The sequence below is a fragment of the Miscanthus floridulus genome, unplaced genomic scaffold (genome assembly GCF_019320115.1).
Source record: "Miscanthus floridulus cultivar M001 unplaced genomic scaffold, ASM1932011v1 fs_100_1_2, whole genome shotgun sequence".
Lineage (NCBI taxonomy): Eukaryota > Viridiplantae > Streptophyta > Magnoliopsida > Poales > Poaceae > Miscanthus > Miscanthus floridulus.
In genome coordinates, this window is record NW_027096174.1 from 11,917 (window position 1) to 20,088 (window position 8,172).

The 8,172-nt window shown below is 38.1% G+C and overlaps 1 long non-coding RNA gene across 1 annotated transcript; it reads left to right on the forward strand.

Annotated features, from left to right (window-relative positions):
* The first annotated feature begins 2,638 nt into the window (after positions 1–2,638).
* LOC136530287 (uncharacterized) lies at positions 2,639–6,424 on the forward strand. The gene is made up of 3 exons (XR_010777741.1): positions 2,639–4,660; positions 5,213–5,321; positions 6,368–6,424. It is a non-coding gene; the product is annotated as an uncharacterized lncRNA (long non-coding RNA).
* The last annotated feature ends 1,748 nt before the right edge of the window (positions 6,425–8,172 follow it).

The window sequence follows — 8,172 nt, forward strand, 5'->3', positions numbered from 1 at the left end:
TTAATCTGGTTGGGAATTGTTCTAGGTAACTGTTCCTTTGGTCAAACGAACAGGCCCTTAAATTACTAGCAAACCTTGTCTCGCGTTGTAACGGAATCCAATATATATTGAAATCGGAGCACGTATTGTCGCTACATGCGAGTTATTCTTACTCGCCCGCTCGTATCAGCACGACTCATGAGTTTGGATCACATACAAGATATAGAGGACACAACCAATGCAACCTGCTTGATTTGTGTCCATCACCGTTAGCTAGCAAGATGCGAGTTGTTACAACTCGTATGAGTACAAGTCATATGAGTCCAGATCATGTAAGCGAGATAGAAGAAACTATCAACTATCGGGAGTTAGGGAGAGGTGAAAAATAAATAAAATTTTGGCTCTTTAATATTAGACCCGTTTGGATCCTTGGAATCGAATTCATTCCAATAAATTATAACTTAGACACATGTTAATTAAGCTAATATGGTTGTATGTGGAATATAATTGTATACTATTGTTAGCCACGCAAGAGAGATGCTTATACGTTGCATTTCTACTATAGGGAAGTGAGTTGAAGAGCGTGCTATAAGTTAAAGAGTAGAAACATAGCATGGTGATCTATAGAATCAATTTTCATCTTCCTCCTTATGAATTTGAGATATGCTTATATGTGAACTTTGAAAAGTTGTGGACTGTCAAATTCTAAGTCAAATGGCCTAATCCATTAAGTATATTTCAATTCCTCCAAAATGAAGGGATCCAAACAACCCCTTAGATATATAGATTTTATATTGGTTATATTTATATGAAAAATAAAAGACCACCACAGCGGATAAACAACGGGAAGAGAAAAAGGAAACATAAAAATAAAAAAACTCAGAATAATAAAAAATACGAAAGGAGAAAAAATATCATAAATTAGAAAAAAACAATTAAAAATAGAAAGAAAAAACACTCAGAAACAGAAACACACCAGAAGGAAAGCCACTCGGAATTGAAAATTCCAAGCACAAATGGACCAAAGAAACACAAACCGACCAAAAAAACATGAACGAAAAGCTTATTTTTCCCTTGCTTCCAAAAAAACTAAAGAAACACTATTGGCAATCCTTCGAGTTGACGAAATTAATAAAATTCTCCACGAACGTATTGAATAATATAATAGGAAAGTAGGGATTGAGAATATCGGTCGCGTAGTGCAAGTGGGGGATGGGATTGCTCGTATTATAAGTCTTGATGAAATAATGTCAGGTGAATTAGTCGAATTTGTAGAAGGGACGAGAGGTATTACTTTGAATTTGGAATCCAAAATATTAGGATTGTATTAATGGGTGGTGGGTTGATGATACAAGAGGGTTTTTTTTTTCTGGAATGTATCAATAACCTAGACCTAGATGACTTGTTTTCCTTTATCTTGCATATTGACATGCTGTCCCTGCTAAGACAATGTTAGCATCCCCGTTCTGGAGTTCTAAATTAGCATAAAAATCACTGCAAATCAAGCTTTGTCGCCACCGCATCACCGATTCACCGCTCCAGCCTCCAGCTTGTTGCTACGGAAACATACCAAACAAACGGACCAAAAACACAGAGCAAGTTTACAGTTAAAAAGAATGCGGAGGACGAGACAAAAGCATGGAATTTTTTTTTGGCTCGGTATCTCCTACAACTAAAAAGAAAGAAAGTAAAACCACCGTTTCGTGTGACAATCATCACTCCGTCGGTCCGCCCCTCCCCTTACAATACCGGGCGTAACCTCGCTCCGCGCCATCGCCGCACGCGCCCCCTACGCCCGTCTCCCTTCCAAGGAAAAAACGTTGGCGGCTGCTGCGAGCGGTCCGCGGCGGCGGCACCCCTCCTCCTCCTTCTCCTCCGCCCTCCCTCCCCTTCCTCTCCCTCTCTCCCCTTCCCTCCCGAGGCGACGGTGCCCCCTACGGGTGGCACGCCGGCGTGGGTGGGGCCCGGTGACCTCCTTCCTCTCCCCCATCCTCCGCACAGGCTCCTCAATGCCTCCTCCAGTTGGGGAGCGTGCGCTCCTTTGATCGGCGAAACCCTAGGTACGGGCCAAACCCTAAACTGCAGCATGCGCTCTCTCCCCTTCCCTAAACGCGCCCCCTGGCTGCAACGAGCATGGTCGCCCAGTGTCCATCGTCTCCTATTGTTCTCCTATGCAGAACTGATATCCTTCCCTGTACATTGATGATTAATTATTTCATTCATGTCATCTACCGAGGCTTGGGGATTGTGCAATGATGGTTCTTTAAAGACTGAGACAATGGAATTGTGCAGTGATGATTATATAATTATTTTATTCTTCCATGAATCTTGCTATTTTTGGTGCCTTTTGTGGTGACTGTGTCGTTATATTACTTGCACATTTTATCCATTTGTTAGTCGGTATACATCAATTGTCAATGATGTCTTTCCTTCATACGATTTATCGGTTGTTCTATTACTGAGCACACACCCCATTGCCAATGATGTATTAGCAGTTGGGCTTACTAGGAAGGCAATTTATTACTTGGTGAACTGCAATATTAGGGTCATTTTTTTCTTTAAATTCCTAGGACATACCTATGCATTGCCTACGATCTATGATTCATATCCTATGGTTCTCACAATAATTGGTACCATTACTTACCTCTGTCATTTTTGGGGGGGTTGTAAACTGCTTTGCTCCATTTCATGATTGGTTGAGTATGCAGTTTAGGGACTACGCACAGAAACAATTCGGTATTCCCTAGGTCCCTTCAAAGAATATCTTACATGTGCTCTTCTATGCGTTTTTAGCCTTTACGCTCATTTCCCATGGCATTATTGAACAGGCACTAGGCATTATTGAACAAGCAACAAGGTATGCAAAACTAATTTAGATTCTAGACTTTTAGGTCATCGAATTATTAGTGCTAGATTATTTTATTACAACTGTTAAATTTTGTTATGCAGCATCGGATTATTTGAATGGTAAACTGAAACATTATATACTATTTCAGTTCTACATTAGAGCTACACTTTTGTAACCCTTTTGCAAATTTATTTTCTCATCTTCCCTCAGAAATTGTTTCCAAATAGTCAACCTGTGCTGCGACAACTCGATGATAGATTGTCATAAAATGAAGATTCTCTCTTTTCTTCAATGTAATCTGACTGATCTATGTTGTAGTGTAAAGTGATTCCATATTATACGTTGCCATTTTCCGTGCATTATATCCTGATATCTGTCTCACAATAATCTCTGTCCCTCTACTATCAGATATATTTACAGATCACCTTAGTGTTCAAAGGATGACTAGGTATTTTGTTTCCCATTTCTTTTCAGCTGTTGTCACATTACTAATATTTGTCTATGCTTTGCTGCAGTGAGCAGGTAATTCAACACAGAGGAGGCAATCTCATTTTTGTAGTGAAAAAGAAAATTCAGAGATTTAAAGTTTACGAATACAACCCTTTTTTAACCTTACAAGCTTGGCTGCAATAAATAGGAAGTGCCTTCAGCCCTTCATATTGTAAGTTGCAGTTTCCTCTTAGTTGGTTGCAACTACACATTGATGGTGCATCATAAATCAGAGGGTGCTAATTGCTTTTGTCCTACTTTATGCATCAATTTAGGATATGCAACCAGACTTGAAATATTTGTTTTGGCTTGTAGTTTATTTCCTTTTCCATATCCTGTGTATCCTAGCTTATGGCCATTGGGAGACCAGGTAATTGCTTGATCAATTTGGTGATCTTTTTTACTCCATATGTGTCTAACTAATGTTACCTTTTTTGCTTTTGTTTTAATCTTGCAAGCTGGGGGCTAATAACATGAGCGATTTATTTGTCTAATAATTGCTGGGGGCTAATAATTGCCTTGATTTGGCTTATACTCTACCACACCCAATGTTTGTGATATTGCCTAGACAGAGGTAAACATAGCTACAAATTGACCTTCACATCTATTCTTCAATTATACTATGTTAAATACATCTGCATTGTTAGGTTAAGTTCTTGGCTGTTGGAGAAAGGACAGGGATTGGGCTAACTCTGGAGTTACCGGTTTTGTCTAATTTTTTTTGGATGACTCCTCTGCTTTTTTCTTCAGTATCTTCAGACTTTCATGTGCCACCAGATTGAAGACCAATTGGATGGTTTCTTTTATTTTTTACTTGATTTTAGATTCTCCTATCTCGCGACGCTAGATGAATCATATTTAGTCCTCATTTTCCCATGTCTAGCGGTGGTTGTACTCAATCTAATGTTTCTTGCAGTCCTGCTCCATGAAAGGTACGATGCTACCTTAGAATAGTCGTGCTCCATTCCAATGTTGCACTGAATTTGTATAGCCTACAATTCTTCGAGCACCTGATAGTGGTTATCTACCCTTTATACTGAGGACTGGATTTGAGACTAGCCAAGGGAAATCAATGAGAACTATCCTATTTTCAATTCAGAGGGTGGCATATTTTTCTTCAGTAATAAAAGTAAGTTAGTTGAAGGCATGAAAATCCGATTCTATCATTTTAATGACATGTTAAATAACAAGGAAAATGGCCTATTCAGATAACCTATTCAAATAAATTGTGAGCATCCTACACTGCCGGAGCACTGAATTGTTGCAGGGCAACAACGAAGTGCAGAGGTATGAGCCTGCGTTGAGGGGATGGCATGACGTCAAGTTTAGCGGTACCAACTGAAGGTCTTGTTTTCTGTACCAACTAATAAATTTTGGTTTGCTTCATCATGTTATTTGGGGAATAGGACACACCATTATCTACAATTGTCTTGGGTACAAAAGCTTTATCTAATTATTTGCAAGGATAAGAAGAAGCAGGTCCTTTTATTGGCTAAATTTGTAAAAAAAATACCTATTGTAGGAGCACATTCTAACAATATTCCATATCAGTGTAGTGGGCGGATGGTTGCATGGAAAAAAGGGAGAAAACCACTCTTGGTAAGAATAAACTCAGCTTTGCAATCTGAATGTTTTTTTAATCTCTAAGTTTTATTGTCTACTCTGCTTCACGCAATATATTTCTACTATTTTTCAATTTGATCGGTCTACAAGATCCGTTAGTCCTTTTCAAATAATGAATTCTTGTTTAAGATACCAAAAAAAGGCATCATAGCTTATTGACTTTTCTAAAAACCATTGTTTTTTTTCTTTGCCAAAGTAATTGTTGTTCTTCGAGTAGATGACATAAATAGTATGGTAAATGCATCCAACAATTGTTTTCATTCCTTGCCGCAGCAAAATCACAAACTGTACCTGTATCCCAATCACTTGATTATTGTGCTCCCTCCTATGATTGTGTTTGATGGATGCCTGTTATTTGGGATTTTAAGATCTTGCTGCTCCGGTAAATTTGTTTGGGCTCTTTACTGCAATAAATGTTAACTGCTTTCAGTAGCTTCACAGATTTTTGCAGTCTTATTATCTTTTTACCTTTTCACTTATTCATATAGTGTAGGATTAGATTGATCTGATAAATGGGAAAAGAAGCTAACAACCATAACCCTATATCACACAACACACAACAACCGCTGATATATGATGAAATGGAATATGATTTGTGAATGCTACCTTGTCTTAGATATCACTCCTATCAATTCACATACCTATTATTGGCCATATAGTTTTTTTAGACCCATCATTACTCTTTTCCATTCACATGCCTCTTGGCCATATAGTTTTTTTTGACCCATCATTCAATTGAATTAATATTTCTTGTTTTCAATAATCTGGAGGTTCGCAATAAACCTGATAGCTTTCGATTTATTAAGTTGACGCTCATAACCTGATGGCTTTTGATTAATTAGATTGACGCTCATAGCCTGATGGCTTTTGATTTGTTAAGTTTAAACTCATGTCATGTTTCCGAAAGATAAAATCGTACCTAGGCTATTCTCATGCAAATGAAACTGTGTACCGTACCCTTCTGATGTCAGAAATGACAGTTCCGGTACTCTAATTAGTTTGAACTAAGATTCATATTTGTATCTCAAAATAAATAAATAAAATTTCCTGCTCACTTTAGAAAGTACGAATGCCCTTCGAAATGCAAGTCACTGATGTTCTTGCTGAATGTTTTTGGTTGATTTAAACCTTAAAAGTTCAAAATTTGACCGTTTCTTTTATATACTGCATAAGCTGCTAGAAATTAGAAGAAATGCTCCCCTCAGCTATTTTCTTTTTTTTTTTAGAAAATTTCCACTTGACTAAATAAGATAGCAACTGAGGTCAATCAAAATTGTTTTGTATTATCACAGATTGAACCCTTTATGTCTCAGTACTGTATTCAAAGAAACCACTCTTGACAGCACTCACACAGTGCTTGCAATATACACATAAAAACAACAGATTGCTTCTTTCTGCTTCCTTACGTCTAACAATTTCTTCCTACAGATGCAGCATCATCAAGCTCGCAGTCATGGTCGCCCTAATCATGTGCCCAGGCAAAGGCCAGACTTGAGAATCCCACAAACCAAAGACAATCTTTTCCTCAACTCGTTAACCTTACATGATTCCATTTTTTCCAACAGGTTCCTCCACCTGTTGCACATACACTGGTAGAGAACAGAGCTTTACTCCCGGTGGGGAACCCCCTCTAGTCTCGGTTCCCCACCCGAGAGCAAGCATCCAGGACTAAAGGAGGGTCCTTTAGTCCCGGGTCAGGAACCGGGACTAAAGGGGGACCTTTAGTCCCGGTGGGTAACACCAACCGGGACTAAAGGTGCCTCCTGACATGCCACGATGGCCGGCACCCTTTAGTCCCGGTTGGTAATACGAACCGGGACTAAAGTTTTTTTTTTCTTTTTTCTTTTCTTTTCATTTTTTTGTTTTCTTTTCAAAATAGGTTTTCGAAGTCGTATTGTACGCTACTAATTATACATTTATACGCGCGTATAGTATGTTTTGGTTCAAGCACAATGAACATATTAAATCACACAATTCAAGCATAGATTGACCAGGGGCAAAAACGCGTTGACTTTGCTACAGTTAAGGGCAAAATCACAAAGTTAGAAAAGCGAGGGCAAAATCACAATTACACATGTGTGTAAGGGGCAAGAACACCATTTTCCCTTATTTATAACAGATTATTACTTGTCACCCTACTACGTTTCTAAACTATGTTAATGAGGTCCTTTTGGCTTAAGGTTCATTCCTTGCAACAAAAAGATGCTCTCAAAAAAAGAATTTGGAAATAGATATTACAGGGTGCACATAGGTTCATATGAATGTTGGGATGCCTGGTAGTAAACAGCAGACCAGGTTGCGTTTTTATGTTCTAACATATGCTCAGTGGCTTGATCAATTTACTAATTTATTCAGCCACAGATAGTTTATGTTCACAAACAGTCATTACTTATTGTCTAACTATGGTGTTCTTACTCAATGAAAAGAAAATCCAATTTGACCGATTCTGTATCCTATCAGCTATATTTGTATTCCTGTGTTCCTAAAGAAAAAGTAGAGGTTTCAGTTGCTTTAAAATCGGCTGCACTATTCTCCAAAAAAAAAAAAATAACGGCTGCACTAGACTTCAGCCACCTACTAGACGTCATGCATCCAGCGTGGGCCTAGTGCCTTCTTCCATGGTAGTCTGTAACATTTAAAATTTGTGATGTGCACCTGACAGAGGATTTCATGCTATGAATTTATGATTGACATGTATGCTTCTTCTACACTAGGATGAGTGCTCTAATTCATTCATTCGTTGAATTCAAACTATTTATTTTATATGATTTTCATAAAAGTGAACTCTTCCTTTTCGGCCAAGGAAAAGATTATGAGGCTCAATACTCAGAATTATTCGGTTGCAAATTATGTTCATATCCCTTTCGTTATTTGGGCATCCTGATGCACTATAGGAAGTTGAATAACAATGATTGGAAGTTGATTGAGGATAGAATAGAGAAAAGACTTAGTGGTTGGAAAGGCAAACTCCTTTCATCTAGAGGGCGGCTTGTTTTAATAAATTCAGTCATTTGAAGCTCACCTATGTTCATGCTTTCTTTTTTTTAGGTCCCAAAAGGTGTCCTTAGAAAAATAAAGTACTACAGGTCAAGGTTTTTCTAGCAAAATGATCAGAATAAGAAGAAATATAGATTAGTGAAATGGAGCATCCTATGTCAACCAAGAGATCAAGGAGGTTTGGGAATTCAAAACTTAGACATACAAAACAAAGTGTCTTTTAAGTAAATGGTTAG